Source organism: Leuciscus leuciscus (assembly GCF_965113295.1).
Source record: "Leuciscus leuciscus genome assembly, chromosome: 2".
Classification (NCBI taxonomy): domain Eukaryota; kingdom Metazoa; phylum Chordata; class Actinopteri; order Cypriniformes; family Leuciscidae; genus Leuciscus; species Leuciscus leuciscus.
The window spans coordinates 8,171,332-8,191,235 of NC_138726.1; the positions used below are offsets into that span (position 1 = coordinate 8,171,332).

Here is a 19,904-nt window from a genome sequence, read left to right on the forward strand (position 1 = left end):
CATCAGCCCTCACAGTTTCACTCTGACATGTGGTCACACCTCCTGCCCACGGCGAGCCCCCTTTACAGCCCTTTTCTGGACCGGACAAGTGGACCAAATCCTTGGCCGCCCCATTTATGTGTCCTGGCACACCATTATGAATAATGGACCATGTTTAACATCATTTGATGAGTATTAGGACGGGGAAAGTCCTCGGGGATGTGACCCTAAAGTATGGAACTGATGGCCGTAAGTGACTTGTTATGGGCTTGGACTCCACATTTAGTTTTGCACAAATGAAAATAGTCTTTATGAGGTACAGTACAAGTCAAAAGTTTGGACACATTACGTTTTTTTATATTTTTCAAAGAAGTCTCTAATGCTTATCAAGGCTGCGTTTATTTGACCAAAAATACAGAAACAAAAAACAGTAATATTGTGAAATATTATTACAACTTAAAATAAGAGTTTTCTATTTGAATATACTTTAAAAAATAATTTATTCCTGTGATGCAAAGCTGAATTTTCAGCATCATTACTCCAGTCTTCAGTGTCACGTGTGACATCCAGTCTATCACATGATCATCTATCTATCACATGAAATCATTCTAATATTCTGATTTATTATGAGTGTTGAAAACAGTTCTGCTGCCTAATATATTTGATGAATAAAAGGTTCAAAAGAACTGCATTTATTCAAAATAAAAAAATATTTTCTAATAATATAAATCTTCTTTACTATCACTTTTTATCAATTTAATACATCATTGCTGAATAAAAGTATTGATTTATTTCAAAAAAAGAAAGAAAAAAAATTACTGACCCCAAATTACTGACCAGTAGTGTATATCGTTGTTACAAAAGATTTCTATTTAAAAAAAATGTGCTTCTTTTATTTTATTTTAATTTTTATTGTTTTACTTTTTATTCATCAAAGTATCCTAAAAAAGTATCACGGGTTATGAAAAAAATATTAAGCAGCAGAACTGTTTCCAACTTTGAAAATGAATCATCATATTAGAATGATTTCTAAAGGATCATGTGATAGACTGGAGTAATGATCCTGAAAATTCAGCTTTGCATCACAGAAATAAATGATAATTTAAAGTATAATAAATTGAAAACCAATTATTTTAAATTGCAATAATATATCACAATATAATAAAAAAAATATGTATTTTTGATCAAATAAATGCAGGCTTGATGAGCAGAAGAAACTTCTTTCAAAAACATTACAAATAGTAATGTTTCCAAACTTTTGACCTGTACTGTACATTGGTGTAGATTCTCCAGCTGACACTAAATTGGCAGTGCACAGAAATGTTAAAAAAAAGTCATTTCCAAAATAAATTCTAAACCGTGATATGGCTCAGTGCATTTATCTAATCTACAACGGCTACAATTTAAATAAATATACAGTTGTGCGCTGCGTGTTATAGAGTGAAGCGCAACACTGTTTTAGACACAAGCAGCTCATGATCTGCTGTTCCACATGAGTTTAGGTTGCTTATAACTTGTATATGGGAACACAACATGCACCAACCATCTTCTCAAGCTTGGAATGAGAATTGCTTCTAACCGCCTGCTTATAACAACAAAAGAGAAGTTTTAAGGGTTCCTTACCAAAAAAAAAAAAAAAAAAAAACATTAATTACATGATTTAATGTTAAGACAGACAAAAATATTATATTTATTATCATCATAAATAATATTATGATCATTATAATAATTTTACAGTTTCTCAGTACTGTTTCTTAAATGTCATATTTTTTTTATTTTACAGTGAAATATTACAATAGTAATACTTTTTTTGTTCAATATTTTATTTAATAATAATTATGATGATGATGTGCTGTTTAATTAATTGCAATTTTTTCTGTAATCATGATTAATCACATCAAACATTAACATTTTAATTATAACTACATTTTTGTATTGTATAATTTCACAATGAAATAGAAACAACATAAAGATTGTACATTTTAAATATTTGCTTAATGCCATCTGTTTACTAAGTACTATGAATGAAAGCCAGTTTTGCCGATACCAATACTGCCATTGATGTAAAAGGATTGTTCTCAGTTTCTCGGGATGAAATGAGTAATTATAGCCATTCAACGTTATCGGTAATGATTTTTTACCTGCTCTGCCAAAATATATAGATTTATCCTTATTAAAAGCTACAAAAGTGATTCAGTCAAGAGCAGTGAGTGATTTTATCTTTATCTTTTGTTGTTTGATTAACATTAATGACAGACAGTAGCAGGTAAATTAGGCTGCTGTTGCTTTAAGACTTGACATGGATCTGACATGCATCTGATGTTCTCTACTCTTTACGGCCATTTAAGAGACTTTTGAACTTGTTTAAGACTGTGCTTACAAGGATACTCACCAATATCGGGCAATTCGACATAATTGTGTGTGTTTTCTGTCTGATCGCTGTCTGGAGCAGCTTTCTGTGTGCCGTTTTGGGTGAGTGAACACAGAGAGACACTTCTCAGACATTGAGCCAATATATATATATTTGAGCTCTCTTTTGCGTCTTATTGCGCTTGAATGTTTGAAAAGCACTTGAATGAATGACAGAAGTATGAAGATGCCAGGAAAAAATGTATGCTGTGTTTATTGCGCTAAAAAATTTAACGAGTTAAAATAATAAAAATAATCCCCAAATTACCAAGTTAATTTTGACAGCCCTAAATAACAATAAGAAGAATAAAAGGACAGCAAAAGATTTTCTATCTGACAAATCGCAATTTCATCTTCACGAATCGTACAGCCTAAATTAAATGTATCATGTATTAACATAAGCACAATACAATAATTGAAAATGTCAATGGCCACCCAAGCAACTTCAAATGAGATGAATGGGAATGCTGACGGATAGCTGTCTCCTGGTATTAAAGAACTCAGAGGTCTATCCTGAACTCAGTGGTCTATGGAGAGGAAGGAAGCAGTAATCTGCATGGCTAAATTCGGCAAGACTCCAGCCTCTCCTTTGCTAGCTGTAAACAGTTCACTGAAGCCCACTAAAGGTGGAGAAGACAGGGGGAAAAATGTATGTGCGCCTTTAATACTAAAGCAGGCTCCTGCCAGAGCTCATTACAACAGCCTCGTCTGATGCGCATACACACACATACACACGCAAACCTGGCAGCTCTTAGGAAATGAATTCCATTGTCACCCAGCATCAACTCACATGGGAATTGGAGGAGCGGCCGTGTCCATGTGACTATCCGTCTCATGCCTTCCTCCTCTGCCACGACCGCACCTCCATTTTGCTGCAGGGAGATTTGGAACAGTGTCTGCTTGATGAATAATAAATCAGGATTGGTTTGCTCAGAGGGAGAGGGGGCAAAAAAAGCAGTTTATCCAAATACACAGAGGCAAATGCTGAACACGTTTGTATTAAGGGAACAATAGACTGTGGTAATGCCATAAATAGTCAGTGTCTGTGGAAAAAATAGAAGGGAGTAAATACAAATTTAAAGAGTGCTGCTGAAGATGATGTATAGATATGAATATTCCCCACTCTGGCTCTGGATGTGATGAGCTACGGAGCAGAAAGTATGACCGGTGCCTACAGGCCTATTTCTCAGAATCATCCCACAGCAAGATCCAAAAAACATATGAAGTGTGTAACTTCTGCTCCACTGCCATTATATCATAGACTTAGCGTATTGCTTTTAATATTATACTTTCAAAATGAGTTACCACTAGATACAAGGATGAAGATCTGAAGGAGGGCATAACATAAGTACACTTATGGCATACTCTGAAAAATAACACTTATTACATAAATAATACACTTTAAAAGTGCAAAGTGAATTTAACACTTTCAGCCATTCATTTCATGTTAATTGACATATATGAATGCCAAAATATTATAGTTTACATTTAAGCAATTGCAGTTAGCTGAACTTTGGAGTTTTTGTCAACCCACATAAATAATTATATGTAATTTCATACTTATATTGTATAATATGGTTCAAGTGTACTGCTGAATGTACTGATAAGCATTTATGGAAAACTAAAATATATTTTAATGTCATTTCTATTGAAACTTATATGTCATGCATTTAAGCACATGTATTTAAACGTGCATTTTGTATGCCATGTCTCTTCCTATTAAAAACACACACATCAGCTGTTTGAGTGAGATATTCCATTTCAAGGTAAATGAAAGGTAGAAGAGGTAAAAACAGAGAGGTAAAGTGAGGTGAGGAGAAATGGATGGAAAAGAGAAATGAGGTCATTATGTATATTGCTGGCAATTCAAACTCTCCCACATTCCGTATAAGATCCCATCAGCGGTCAAATTGGGAAAGTGAAGGGGACGCATGGTGCCGAGCATCTCAACAAGAGAAGAGCAGGACGCGGCACAGAGACCTCATCAAAACACAATCACGTCCTCAGCCAGAACACAAACTCTCACAATTCGGTTGCTCACCCTACACACACGACGCACCAAATCAACACTCAAATCTAAGCCTCATTTAACTTACCTCACTAAACAAACCAATTCTGAGAAATAATATTTGATTCAATGCTGAAATAACCCACACCGCTTGCTGACAGATGTAATGATTACCTACATTACAAAATCTGCAAGGGACCAGCAAAACTAGAGATGAAGAGTTGCTCGAACGGCTCTAATGAAGCCCTACAGGTCCAGAAAGGACCAGCAGTCATGGTCAGCACTTCAACGGCATAAATCCGGCCCATATCTGATCCACGTGCTGGGATCCTGCAATGGCCTCTGCTCAGCTTACTCAAAAACAGGTGTTTCAGTCTTGGAGTCAGGGTGACTTTTTGTCCTGGGATATATTGTGATTTTTTTCCCCACTTCTTTAACTTGGACTTAGATCAGGGCTGGACAAAATGTAAGATTAAAATACATGAGTGTGAATTTGAACTTGAAACTGAATTGGAATGACAGCAATTCAAAGAAATTCAATATGGCATCCATCCATCCATCCATCCATCCAACTAACCAAGCAACTGAATTTCAGTTAATTTCTAAATCTATGATGTTCCTTACAACCTCATGAAAAAGAGTTTTAACCTTAATCCAATTTTGATTCAAATGCAGGAATTTAGTTGGATTTTAAAATACATTCTCAATTCTGAATGGCACACAACACAGAAAAAAAAAAAATACTATTATTTGTTAAAAAATTCTCAATCGCTTTGGCACATTTTTCAAAACTGTTTTAACATTCTCTAAACTGTAAGCTCAATTGTCACGACTGTTTGCTGGAACATCAGAACTCTATTGAATGTCTTCAAAATGTAGAAACTCTCTCGAAACATTTCATACATCCTTCAAAACCTAGTTATTGTGTCAGTAAATTGGCCAATGCCACCAAAATAAAAAGTGTTTTTGTCATTGTGTGAGCCACACTGCTCAAAATGCTTAGATGTTTTTGTTTCATTCCATGTTCACCATGGAAATATGTGTTATATAAAATTTCATGTGTTTTCTACTTTTTAGTAAATACTGTTTTCTACACTATACAAGAATGTTTTGTCTAGCTGAACGCTCTCACTGAGCTTTTTAGAAACAGATTTTAGCAGTAGGAAAAAATGCACTAGGAAAAGTCAATACTATCCACAAAAAGAAAATGGTCATACTTTATATTAGGTGTCCTTAACTACTAGCCTATGTACTTATTGTGTTCATATTTTATTGAAAAACACTTGTGCTGCTATTGAGGTGGGATACAGGGAAGGTTAGGGACAGGTTTGATGGTATTGGTAGGTTTATGGGTTCAATATTTACAGTTTTTCTGAATTGCTAAAACACTAAACCCCATTCTCTGAACCAAATTCTCAATAGTCTAAACCAATTTGTCGAATAAATCACTCTTTCTGTAAAACATTAAACAAGTTCAGGTAGTTAAAACACTGTTTGCAAATCTCATGCACTCTAAACACATTCTCACTCCCTAAAACACATTTTGCACTGTGATGCACTTACGTTTCAAAATGCTAAACACAGGTAGGTGAAAGTTAAACACAACTGCAACACAGTTGTCATCGTTTACACACAATGACTCAAAATTGTTCACACTTATTTCTAATGATGTGACCAAACCAACTGTACATAATACAAGTCAGTTCAGAGTCCCAAAATTTACTCAAAATGTTGCACTGAATGTTGATACCAACAATGGATGGAAACAATATAAGAGGGAGAGCAGGAAGAGGATGAATAAGAGGAGGTGAAAGAGCAGGAAGAGGATGAGGACGAGGAAGAGCAAGGTGTGGAGAATGTTGTCAAGGCTGGATCTGCTTTAGGGTTTTTCCCCTTGCCTGCAGAGATGACATTGTCTGAGATGTAGAGAAACTCCTCCGGCCGGACCAACATGAAGACATGATGCAGAAGCAGAATAAAATCTCTCTCACTGACCGTGATTTTGCAGTTGCACAGCTCTTATGAGTGTACTTTACTGTAACATACTTTTCATTTAGAGTTTTTTACTGTAACCCTTCTGGCTTTTGCAGTTGGGTCACTGTATTTTCACAGTATGCAAGTGGTAAATATACAGACAGTCGATAGGCCTACAGTAAGGTTGTCATTACTATACTTTTTTACGTAATTGCAAAATTTGTTTACTTTGTTACAATATACATTTTTTTCTGTAACTGCATCCTTTGGATTCTGTGTTCTCCATTTTTTGATGTAGTGTCTAATGAATGATCTGTACTGTAGTGTTTATAATTTTGACTCGCTGTGTGTATGGTCTGAGAGCATTGTTTGATTTTGAGAACAGATAAAATGGTTTTGAGGCAATTGTTTGATTTTGCCAGAAGAATCAGAGGTTCTGTGAATGCGGTTTTGTGTTTAAGGTTTTGAGAAAGTGAGTGATGGTTTCAAGAAACGTGTTTTAGCATTTCATAAAAACTGTAATTACAGCTGTAATTACATGCAAGTACAAGTGCAATGTAAAAACATGTATGTACAAAATAAGTGAATTGTATCAATGAGTCACACATTCTTACATGTCTTCCTATTGCTCTTCTATGACAAGCAACTCTGAATTTTCATTTTACTTGTAACACATTTCTAAATGTCTTCAGCTGTTGCTGTTTAAGGGGTTGTGACATTCCTTCATGTTCAAAAATGGTAGTGATTGTGCTGGGCAAACTCCATATAGTATGCTTCCAAACTTGATTGGTAAGATTGCGATTCCTATTTCATTACAATGGCAGGCCATTTGCCAATTTAGCAAACATTACAAACATTTCATGTTATGGGTTTTTATGGAATATACATGTATGTCCAACAGATTTTGATCTGAAGAAAGGGAGAGAGACTTTAGTGTAATGTCATATCACAATCGTTGCTAAAAATGGCTCCCTTAATTCAAAGGGTCATAGAGAGCGTGGAAAATGGTTGTGAAAAAAATAAAAACAAAGACCTTTACAAACACTATAAGTAGACTTCATGGAAAATAAGATAAAAGATATGTATGATATGAACCCTCTACGAGATACCTCTTATCTGAAGATCATTGATAAAATGAAGTGTCTAAGCTGATATTGGTTGCAACGCCAACCCTAAAGTAGAATTTCTACAACCATCGCATTGTCTAGCTTTGCCTTTAAGTGCTTTCCTTCGTCTGATGACTCTTTATTGCTTTTGAAACACCTCCGGCACTCTTAGCCGATGGAGAACAAAAGGATCGGCTGCCAAGAGCTGACTTCATCAACAGCACAATCAAACTCTCTGACTTCACAGGGCGAGAGGAGAGACGGATGAGAGGATATACTCATGCAGATAAACCAAATGATGCTGGTGTGATTCACAAACCCTTTTCTTATTCATACACACAGCCTACAAATAAAAACATTACACGTGTCAAAATAAGCAGAAACAAACAGCACAAGGCTCGTCAGTGATTCCTGGTGTAATTTGAATTGCGATGTTTGCACTGATCCTGAGGAGGCTGTCAGAGATGCTGAAGCTCTGAGAACCTGCACAAGTCAAACAGAGAGAGTGAGGAATAAGAGACATGTGCTGAAGGCACCTGAGGAATGAGTTTAGCAGTATGAATGAATAGAATAGAGAGACAATTAACTGTCTTTATATTAAACGATTTATTAAGCAATGGGTGCCAATTTAGGGCCAGGTTTACTAACAGCTTGCTCCAGCGCAGATCCTCTTTTGGCATTGACTGTATGGATTTACAAAAGACACAGTGAAAATGCACTGAAAAGGCGTGGACAGGGTTAATTTTGCGGCTGACCGTAATGTGCTTAGATTGCAAGATTGCATGATTGCATGTCTTTAGGAGTTTCCCTTTCAGACACAACATTTATGGTTGGACAGTATTTAAAATACTATGGTAACTTGGCGCTATTAAATTTACTGGTATTTGCACCATTATTTACCGCCCAAAAAAGCATGTCTTAAAGGGATACTCCACTTTAAAATGAAAATTCTGTCATCATATACTCACCCTCATGTTGTTTCAAACCTGTATGAATTTCTTTCTTCTGCTGAACAGAAAGGAAGATATTTAGAAGAATGTCAGTAACCAGACAGTTTCTGGTCCCATTGACTTCCATAGTATATATTTTTTCCTACTATGGAAGTCAATGGTACCAGAAACTGTCTGGTTACTGACATTCTTCTAAATATCTTCCTTTCTGTTCAGCAGAAGAAAGAAATTCATACAGGTTTGAAACAACATGAGGGTGAGTATATGATGACAGAATTTTCATTTTAAAGTGGAGTATCCCTTTAAACCAGAGGCTAATTTGCGCTGCTCTTGGTAGATTGCGTTGATCATTATGGAAATGATCCGGCTGCGTCTGTGTTCTTTAATTTGTGCGTCGTCAGTAGATCACGCGCAAAACTTTCCACTCCTATCGGCACTTTTTTGGAACTGCGCTCTCATGAAAATTTGCCCTGTTTAGTAAATCTGACCCATAATATGTTAGCGTAATTAATAATTAGAAAATAATGCAATAAAATAAGAATGTAATAAATATTACCCCTGATCCATATGTAAACTTTTCCGGAAAAACATCCTCAAATGACACAATGATCAATGTGTATATTGACAAACAAACAGACAAAAGCAAGAATGTGTTCTGTGAAATTAATTAAGATTAATTAAGATTTGAAATTTGGTTACATGATCTCTTTTAAAATTAATTAATTACAGTTTTTTTCAATTGCTTACACACTAAAATTAGAACTTTCCCACAATTAGCAAAACTTTACACTCAAGGAGCAAAACACCGGCCTAGATTTGCACAACTGTAAGCACATTGTCAACTTCACACTTTTTGCAAAACATTACACACAGTGATTTGCAAAACACTAAACACACTTGTATGCATTTGACACAGAAATTTATCATGATGTCATTTCCTTGCAATTTCAAAGCAAAGGCTTTCAAATGAGCACACCCATGAACCAATTGGTTAAACACAGGCACCAGGTGTGCACACACACTGGTGCTTAATTGTAGACACACCAATCAGGTTAAAGCACTATAAAAAGGCAACAGGTAAGTTCACCTGTCTTCAACAAAAATGGATGGTGTCAGAGGAAGAGGGAGAGTGCGGATGAGAGGGGGAATCCAGAGAGTACCAGGTGGAGGAAGAGGCCAAGGAAGAGGAAGAGGAAGAGGGAGAGGGAGAGGGAGAGGGAGAGGAAGAGGAAGAGGGAGAGGAAGACCTGGAGGAGGGGTAGGACATGCACAAAGAAGAAGACAACCAAATCTGTGTAATGAAATTCGTGCTACAATTGTGGACCATGTAATAAACCACGGACTAACACTGAGGGAGGCTGGATTGAGAGTACAGCCTAACCTAAGCAGGTACACAGTGGCATCAATAGTTCGGACATTTCGTCAAGAGCACAGGTGAGAAACTTCTCTTCAGTCAACAGAAAATCCATTGCTTACTGCATGTACTATATCAACAGTACTGTATATGTACTCTATATTTTGGTACTGTATATATTCCTGTGTATCATTTTACAGTAAGCTGTGTATTTTGTTTGGCCAACATAGGATTGAACGTCGTGAACACCAAGGAGGAAGGGGCCCCATATTCACACAGGAGCAAGAGAGAGAGATCATAAACCTCGTTTTGGCCAATAATGCAATCAGACTTCGAGAAATTCAAGCCCATATTGTCAATGATCACCTAATTTTCAATAATGTCCAACAGGTCTCTCTGTCAACAATAGCCCGTATCCTTAAAAAACACCAAGTTGTGATGAAACAACTGTATAAAGTGCCATTTGAAAGAAATTCAGACAGGGTGAAAGTCCTGCGGCGTGAATATGTGGTGGTACGTTTTGTTCACTGACTGTAGTATTGTGTACTGCACACATAACCTTTTTACTGTACATGTAATTTTACTGTATAGCAGACCTACAGTATACTGATCTACACAATGTGATCTTTTGCTGTATTTCAGAGAGTTTTGCAAATGGATGCGGAGGAAGTCCCACATGAGTTTATTTACATTGATGAGGCTGGATTTAACCTGACAACAGTACGAAGAAGGGGAAGAAACATCATCGGCCACAGGGCTATTGTCAATGTACCAGGGCAACGTGGGGGTAACATTACCCTTTGTGCTGCCATTACACAGAATGGGGTCCTCCACCGCCATGCCAACTTGGGTCCTTACAACACTGAACTCATTCTTACATTTTTAGACAGATTACACAATATCATCACAGCAGCAAACCAAAGGGACCAGATGCAATACATTGTCATCTGGGACAATGTAGCTTTCCATCGTTCTGCTCTGGTCCAAAACTGGTTTCAACAACACCCACAATTCACAGTTCAATACCTTCCACCATACTCCCCCTTCCTGAACCCCATCGAGGAGTTCTTCTCAACATGGCGGTGGAAGGTTTATGATCTCCGGCCCTATGTCCAGATGCCCCTCATTCAAGCTATGGAGGAAGCATGTGATCAAATTGAACCAGCATCCATACAAGGGTGGATTCGTCACTCAAAAAGATTCTTCCCACGTTGCCTTGCAAATGAAAATATAGCCTGTGATGTTGACGAAGCCCTGTGGCCAGATCCAGCTAGGCGGAGAGATGTTTAGTTTTTTTTTTTTTAGTTTTTTTTTCGGTACTGAACTGGATATGTAATTTGTTACAGTATTACTGTAAGCTTAGAGTACAATGGTATGTTCAGTAATAATATATGAAAACTGGAAAATGTTTTATGAATATTTGTTCAGTATTGACTGACTTGAGTACATGAAAATAAATTATTTTCATCAGTCTGCACAATTGGTGTCATGTGGTGTTGGTGAATTTATTTTTACACTTTCTGTGTAAATGCTAAAAGTGTTTTAGGTTGAGCACAGGGGTGTTAAACTGATTCAAACAGAGTCAGACCATATGATGGTTGTGTTTATGTTATGACAACAAAATAAGGTTTTTATAAGACATTGTATAGTTTTGACAAAAGTGTTTCATTTTGCAAATGATCTGAGGTGTTGTGCTACTTTGGTGTAGTGTTGTGCTAATTGTGTGAAGGGTTTTGAAAAACCGGGCCCTGTTTTCAAAATTGTGCTTAAGCAATTGAAAAAAACTGTAATAGTCTTACTAAGCTAAAGGCAACACTCAAAAGTAAGAACTTGTCGTGCATGTGTGAAAATAATTACAATTTTGTCTTATACTGCTATTAAATTATCTGTGCAGCATAATTAATAGTCAATTTGTTTATTGATTGACAGCACAACTTAAGAGGTTTAGTGTGGTGTCCACATGTGAAAGACTATTATATTCAGAACTCAGGGCAGAAAACCAAACCAGCAGCCTGCCGCCAGACAACCGTGAAGCAGTGGGATTGTTGAGGAGGACTCGGCTATAAGCCATATGTAAAGATAAACAAAAGTGAAGCTTAAACAGGGGAAGCAATTCCAAGCACATTTGTCCATGACTATCATGCTCTAGCAAGCTTGTAAAGTTTACAATGCCTCAGCAGTTTAATCTGAGTATGATGGCACTATGACACAGCTACGAAGAGTATATTCTTGCCACTTTTATAGAAACTATAGGGATAATGTTTAGGGAGAGCGAGAGGAGAATCAGGACAAAACACAATCAGGATTCGATTCCCAGATGAGCAACACGTTTGACTCAACACGTTTAGAGCATGTGATTATTTCGGTCTCAAACTGTCTGTAGCACATCAGGAACGTGCACATACACACAATTTTTTATAAAATAGCTTTTTCAAGCTTTTTCATCAAAACTTGTTACGTTCTCCAATGATATCCATAGTGAAAGAGAAGTGCACTCAATTGAACTGAGTGCGCACTTGTAGTGTACCTTGAATATAATATTAATGAAATAAAAGGCCAGTTAAGTGTACTGTACTTAAAAAGATTACATTTTCATGACTGTTTCTTAACCCAATTAAGTAAAATTTGAAAGAGTCCACTTTTTAATAATGTCAAATTAAAAGTTTTACTTAAAGTACATTTTAAGTTATGTTTTAATAATCTTTTGTTGTGCTTTAAAGTACACTTGTGTTGACTAACATGCTAAAGCACGTGAAAAGTATGTGATTATAAATATAAAAGTGTGTTATTCAGTATTACATTAAACATTCATATATTTTAAGTTTATTTATTTTTCACAGGTGATTATGCTTTGATGGTAAAAACAGGAAAACCAAGGAACATGACCCTTACAAAAAAAATATGGAATGAATGGTACCGCGATAATAGAAAATGGATAATAGAAAAAGAGTAATCAAATGTTTCACATTGATTTTTTTTCACATATACTAATCAACATGTGCTAAGAAAAGCCCTTAAATGAAAAATGAAATTCATAACCATGATGAATACGGATGTATCAGGATATTTATGTACTAGTACTACTACTACTACTACTACTACTTCTACTACCCTACTCGTATTGTCATGAAACCTTTTTGGTGGATACTGCTTTTTGTCATGTTTCTTTTTGATGAAGAGCTCATTCAGGAGGACCAGGTGTTTATTCTAAAAGAGACTTTGTGAGCTCAAGAGAGAAAAATCTAAATAATGTAGATGAGTTTCCATTCCTAGTCACACAAGATCTAGTTCACAAAGTGACCGGTAGAGGATTCAACCATTGCTGTAGAGCACATTTATTTGAATTTGACAAAGAAGCTTTCACATCCTCACCTGCATATAGTACATTACATGATGTGGGAGGCACTGGAGGCTGAATTAGATGCGACACAGGCTGCTGAAAGTGGAAAAAAATGAAATGCACGGCTCGAGCACACAAACCTGCTGCTGCTCTCCTTGAATGCAAATAGCACACTTCATGATGATTTTCACTTACTGAAGGGATGTGTGTTGTTTTTGAGTGTCTACTGAGACACTTCTGAAATATTACAGAGCGTTTGTTCCCCCCGACCTTGAGATTGGTGTGACCTTGTTAGTCGTTCTGGACCAAGCAAACGGCCTCTGTTGGTCCATTGCTCCCCATGGAGCTTGAACACACACACACACACACACACACACACACACACACACACACGTGTCTACACACTTCCATTCGTGCGCACTCATGCATTCTTATGGTCGCTGTGTTTTCTTTGACAATGTTTGCGGAGTTGGAAATAGCTTTAATAATTTACAAAGTTAATTTCCTATCCGTACTCGGACCAGCGCAGTTCAAACACGAACGCGTGTGACAAGAAATCCCCCGAGCTGTGCGGTGAATGAGCTGTATGGAGAGAGAAATGAGTGTGTGTGAGTTTAGCTGGAGGCTTCACAGACTCTGCTGTATTGACTATACGGCTGCTCTGGGTAATGAGATTCCAATGTAAACGCTTGCGGATGGGATGAGACTGGAAGCTCATTAAGTGTGGGATAAAACCAACCTATTCCATCCAATATCAGTAACTATCATGTAAGAGGTAAAATAACACTACAAATTGCATGTCACAACATAACACTCGAGTGAGGAACGCCTACAGGTCCAGCTTCATTAACATTTCTCCACTGATCCTCATTGGATACTTGGAGTGCCAGTGTTTTCAGTATTCTGGTAAGCCCTATTTTTTAAAGAAAATGCTAAAAATTAGATGATAGTTAGCCCTGTTCTTTTCATATAACCATTTTCTATCAATTTAACCAACTCAGGCTCACTGGGAAAAAAACGTGCCTGAGATGACACTTCTGTCGACATTTCAAGTGAAGTTTCATTGCTTCTAGCACGTTTTGCAACCCTACCCAACCTGATGGTGTTAACAAAAGCAAGCGTGAGATAATTTTTATTTTTTTTGCTGAATCAACCAAGCTATTTTAGCATGCTAGCTTTTATCGTGACTAGTGTTTCATGGTACTTGTACCTGAGCGCTCCACATCATAAGTGCTGGGCTGTATCAGGTGAGCTACCAAGCAAGTTTACCATGTCAGAAAAGCCATACATTTTATGTGATGCAAATTATATTAATTATGTGCTACGGTAAAAGTGTTTTGAAGTCATGAGAGTATTGTGCAACGAACTATGCCAATTTTTTTTTTTTTTTTTTTATCAGTTATCTGCCCCAGTAATCATAGTTTGTCTGAAAAGGAAAAAAAGTTGTTGGCGTGTTACTGCCACTAGTGTTAATTTCAGCTGGAGACTGCAGTGAATTGTATATGTACAAGTATGTTGTTGTTGTCTTTAGTTTAGCAAAAAAATTTAGATACAGTACATGCACGTTTTTGCAATGAGAATGCAGTGGGATCATTAAATATTTTTTTAAATTAATTTATCATGCATCACAAACCATATATAAATTCAATACGGTTTATTCTTATCCTTACATTTCTACAGTGCATTCACCATGCTACTGTTAAATTTCTTTAGTTACTAGACACACTACAGTGACCTGAATAGAATGTAAATTAAATGTTAAGTTAGCAGCATTAATTTATTCTTACTGATAATACACGTTCATTTGGGAATAAGAAATGACATATAGTTTAACCCATAGCTTGAAATTCTAAAGATGTTTTTAAAGATCTGAAATTTAATTTTAAAAAATTTGCAGTTCTTCTTGTTTTTTTAATGTCTATTCATGACTTCCTTGTCTGCCACAATGCAATATCTTTTTATCTCTTCATTAACAATATTTAATTGCAATTAATCGGCATTAACTCAATCAAACTTTAATTTATTAACAGCCCACTTATGACTGCTTTGAGAATGAGACCAAGTGGGTAATGCACTTGTTCCGTTTGAATATAACTCAGGTCATTTTTCAGTCCCACTTTGCCCTTTTCTCCCAAGTGTTACCTGTCTACTCTTAAACCCCTGGCAAAATAAATAAATAAATAGTGCAAATGCCAAAAACTGCTCTGTGAAGCAAAATGTCAAAAAACTGTGGGGTTCGAATAAATTGAAAAAATCAGTTGGAGCCAGAGCGAAGTGGTTAACATACATGCTCTGAGTCTGATACATACATTGGATCTGGCTTGTGACAATTCTTGATCCCATTCCCCCTCTTTTTCCATGTCCTTTCCAACTTATTGAATCTCTCTCTTTAGCCCTATTCGGACGGGATTCGTTTTACAAGGGTAGATGGAGTAATGTCATTTTACCACAGGACGTCTGTAATAATAATGGCCAATTTGCACGGGATAAGAAATCTCAGCAAAACTAGCAGAAGTGGGAGGGGTAACTCGATTTACGCAACGCTGTCACCTTCCTGTCGTCATGTGCGTATTACGTTGCTTCCTGATATCACGTGCGCAAACACATATAGGGCCCTATTTTATTGATCTACAGTAAGCGCATGGTCTAAAGCACACGGCGCAAGTTCAGTTAGGGCGTGTCCGAATCCACTTTTGCTAGTTTAACAAAAAAAAATATTTGTGCGCAGTCTATTTGGCGAAGTCTATTTCTGTTGCCTCAAAATAGCAATGCGCCAGAACACACCTCGAACACACACTAGACTGTGTTGACAATCTCAATATTGCTGGAGTTCCGGTTCAACCTTCCACCACTATTAAAAACCTGGGTATAATCTTTGATTCCTCCCTTTCCTTTCTTCCTCACATCTCCTCGCTCACTAAATCTGCCTTCTTTCACCTTCGCAATATTGCACGCTTACGTCCATTTCTTACCATCAGTGATGCTGAGACCCTAGTTCATGCTTTCATCAGTTCGCGGCTTGACTACTGCAATTCTATTTTCTATGGCCTACCAAATTCATCATTAAATAAAATTCAATATATCCAGAACTCTGCTGCCAGAGTCCTCACTTACACTAAGAAATCTTCCCACATTACTCCCATCTTACGCAGTCTACATTGGTTACCCATCCGCTATCGCATTCAGTACAAGATACTCTTTATTACAATCAAAGCTCTCCATGGTCTTGCCCCAAACTATATCTCTGACCTCATCCATACATACACACCTGTCCGCACACTTAGATCATCCGATACCGGTCTGTTGACAATCCCACGGCACAAACTATCATCATTTGGTGGAAGGGCTTTTTGCACCGCTGCGCCAACTCTCTGGAATTCAATTCCACAACAAATCCGCAATCTCTCATCACTACAAGACTTCAAAACCCACATTAAAACACATCTTTTTGTCACTTGTTTCCCTGACCCCTGAATGTTCTGATTCTATACAGGTATGTACTATACCTCTACTATGTTATCCTTCACAGTTTATATGTATCGTCTCTATGTCATGTTTCTATGTTATGTGTATTTGTAATTATTGTAAAGCGACCTTGAGTCCTCAGAAAGGCGCTATATAAAATAAACATATTATTATTATTATTCTGATTGGATTATGTTGGTAATTGGCACTAACCTAACGCTACAAGAAGTTTCGTGCCAATAACAAGTGCTTTCGATCTTCCTTTTGGTCTGAATGGAATACGAAAAACACTTATTTTACCACAGACTTGTTCCACCGATTAAACAGGAAATTACATAATATTTACGTACATATTTACAGTGGGTCTATTCGCACGGGATTAGTATAACCTGAGGTAATTTTCCGGACCTTTTTACAGAAGGTAAAAGTCGCTGTAATCTTTGCTGACATTGGGCCTCATTCATGAAAATGAGCAGGACCTTTATGAAAACTCTCCTCACAAACACTTTGTATACCACATATTCGATAGTTAAACGTGTGAAATGAATTCCAAACATTCGAAAATAGGGCGCGCATGCACGCTCAATCATAATTAGCATAATCTCCGCCCATGAGTTACAACTACACAAATTACGTGTCCAGTAATGCTTTGGAATCTTCTCGACTTCCTTCTCAGGTTTGGCTCCAGTATATTGCATAAATGCTAAAGAGACTAATTGGCCAGATGCCTAGCGATAAATATTCAATTATCATGTGTCCACCAAAGCATTTTTAGCCAGCTAAAAAAATGCCTGATGCTCTTCTAAAAACGGCCAGTTGGTGGCGCTTGAAAGCGATTTACAAGCGCAGCCTTTTTATTGCTGAGATACTGTGGTTGCAATGATACAGATTATCCATGGCAGTAATGTGATACTAGTATCTAATTTTGAAGAATATTACTGAATATAAAAATGCAGTAAATAGCAATATTAACTTTGTTAGCTTAACTTTCAGTCGTTGTACAAGTAGGATGATTGGTCGTTGTAGAATTTGTCCCGCCCCTCCTCCACTGTGATTGGACAGCTGGGTAAAAAGTGACAGTGATGAGTGCTGCCTATTACCCAAAGTTAAACAGTAAAAAAAAAAAAAGAAAAAAAAAAAAGAAAAAGAGGTCAAATCGACTCGTGAAATAATATTATGGTACATAGTGCATCAAAATGCAATGTCAGCAGTTTGCCTAAATTAGAACATGTTTGAACAAGTTCAAATGTTTTGAGTACCACTTTCACGTGGAAAGCAGGTGTAAATTTCAGTCGTACCAACTAACATTTTGAAAATCCAAAAATGTACGTCAGAGCGGCTTTACGAACGATTTACACAAAAAATCGTTCTGCTCATGTTTCATGAATGAGGCCCATTGTCCATAATGATTACTGAGATGGCACATTCGGACTGGACTAAAATCACTGTGAATCTCGGGTAACAATTACTTTACCCCACCTCTCCATGTAAAACTAATCCCATCCAAATCGGGCTTTTAATGTATACTAAAGTCACAAGCTGCAAAATATGATTACAAAATATGAAAACATGTTTTAAAAAAGACAAGGCTAATAGAAATAATGCCTAAATATACATAGAAGCAGCAAGATGAATACATATTGTGTGGATGCACTCTCTTAAAATGTGACTGACACAGACAAAGAGAGGCAAGAAAACATCACCTTCACCATGAAATGAACTACGCCAAAGATCTAAATTCAAGCCAATATTTGTGGGCTTGAGAGTAACAGGGGAGTATTTAAAGTTTCAGCTCAGCAAATCTTCCACAGTGACCTTGGAGAAAGTCAGCCCATCTGAGGGAAAAAAGCGATATTAGTAATAATAGAGAAATTAATAAGATGGCAGGGCAGCCTGAGGGCTGGGCAGAGGAGTCTTTTGGGTGGGAGGGGGTTGGCTAAGAAAGGGAATTGGGGGAGGAGGAGGGGTTTGGGACATTGTAAGCGCGTGATTTCCTCAGCAGCGGTGCGACAGCCTGCGCCGCCACACGTCAAGGAGGAGCAAATCAAAGCGAGCGCTTTTGATGAATATAAAACAGAGAGTCCTGCTGAGAAGCACTCTTGCTCTAATCACACAGCCGCGGCCACAGCGCCAGCCCCTGCCGCAATCCCCCCAGCCCTGAGCCAAATTAAAGGATGGGGGGTGCAAGGAGAGGAGGACGGACAACGCAGACAATAGTAACAAAGGCTTGCTGCAGAATAATAATAAACATCCTGCTCCTCCAGAAGTCTGAAGCTTAATGTCGAGTGGTAGAATGGAGGAATATGTGGGGCCCGGTTGGGGGGCAGCGACAACGTGAAAAGCTTTTTGCCCGCAAACAATTGACAGAAACCCCCCTAAAGTTTATTCAATGATGGTTCATCAAAAAAAATTATATTCATTGTATAATGTCACAGCTTCCATGAATGGAAATGCAAACAGATTTCTAACAGGTTTCTCCACACAGTATAATGAGACTGCACACACACAAAATGCACACACAGAAAGACTCTTCTCAGTTCTAGTACCGTACTGAGTTCTCTTTTGCATCTTACCGTGCTTGAATGAACAAAACACAAATGAGTGTTTTTCACTGAGTTCAAAAGCAAAGTCTAAAATTAACTAAAAAGTCTTAAATGAAAGTAAAGAGTTGGGAGAAAATAGGATGTGTGTCAGTTCCGCAACACATGAACCAGGTCTTAAAGAGACAGCAGCCTAATATTCCTGCTGCAGTCCGTGTCATTAACGTTGATCAAAGAACAAAAGAAAAAGTAGCTTTAATAAGGATATAAGGTTGCGAGTTCGATTCTCAATACCAGTAGAAAATGACAGAAGTGCCCTTGAGCAAGGCACCTAACCCCAAATACAGCTAAATGTGACATTTATTATAATGGATTTATGTGAAGAATGTTTCAAGTTCACTTAAATTAAAAGTTCACATTTTTTAAAAGCCTATTAAATGTTAAAAATATAATTACTCACTTCATCGCCAGAAATTGAGAAAAAAATCTTGATTTATCATGATTCATTATTATTATAATTTTTTTTGAATAATTAGTCTTTTTTTTTTTTTTATCGATTGATAGCACAAATGTGTATTGTGAAATGTGGCCTCTGAACTTGAGTAGCCCTGGTGTAAACAGACAAAGTAGACGTGAATGTTTCGGAAAAGCATTCGAGGGCCGTTTAGGGGTCTACCACAGCATTATCTCGGGATATATAACGTGCCCCGGCGCTTTAAAAGACAGGGTCAAAGGCACAACAGCTCTTCACTGGTGAGTGTGTAGCTCAGCTCCCGTGT

At 37.2% G+C, this 19,904-nt stretch overlaps 1 protein-coding gene and 1 long non-coding RNA gene across 2 annotated transcripts in view; one reads left to right on the forward strand and one right to left on the reverse strand.

Annotated features, from left to right (window-relative positions):
* The window catches only part of pmfbp1 (polyamine modulated factor 1 binding protein 1), a 220,747-nt gene that overhangs the window by 125,280 nt on the left and 75,563 nt on the right, over nucleotides 1-19,904 (reverse strand). The window lies entirely within an intron of this gene.
* On the forward strand, nucleotides 9,138-11,260 carry LOC309492389. Its single transcript, XR_014203523.1, has 2 exons — nucleotides 9,138-10,293; nucleotides 10,423-11,260. It is a non-coding gene; the product is annotated as an uncharacterized lncRNA (long non-coding RNA).